The sequence below is a fragment of the Fopius arisanus genome, unplaced genomic scaffold (genome assembly GCF_000806365.1).
Source record: "Fopius arisanus strain USDA-PBARC FA_bdor unplaced genomic scaffold, ASM80636v1 scaffold00184, whole genome shotgun sequence".
Taxonomy (NCBI): domain Eukaryota; kingdom Metazoa; phylum Arthropoda; class Insecta; order Hymenoptera; family Braconidae; genus Fopius; species Fopius arisanus.
The window spans coordinates 147,820-148,200 of NW_011887923.1; positions in this window are offsets into that span (position 1 = coordinate 147,820).

The following is a 381-nucleotide window of genomic DNA, read 5'->3' on the forward strand; positions in this document are numbered from 1 at the left end:
TGCTGGGGCCCGTAATCTACAAAATATTCGCAAACGTAACGATGTCAGGAATTGGTTGGAGCAACAGGATGAGTACAATATGCATAAAATGGTACGTCACCGTTATAATTTTTTTATTTTCACATTTTTCCTTTTCCTATTACCATTGTTACCATGGTTTGATAGGCTCCCCTTCGTCTTAGCCTTTAGCCTCTCCTACTATCCTCTCATTAGCCTCTCCTACTATCCTCTCATTAGCCTCTCCTACTATCCTCTCATTAGCCTCTCCTACTATCCTCTCATTATTTTTGCGGTAGCATGGGCCGACTTTCTGTACTGCGCCCATTTGGCGTGTACTGAGAGAAACCATGTAAAACCTCAGTAGCGCAGCCGGTCGGTAAT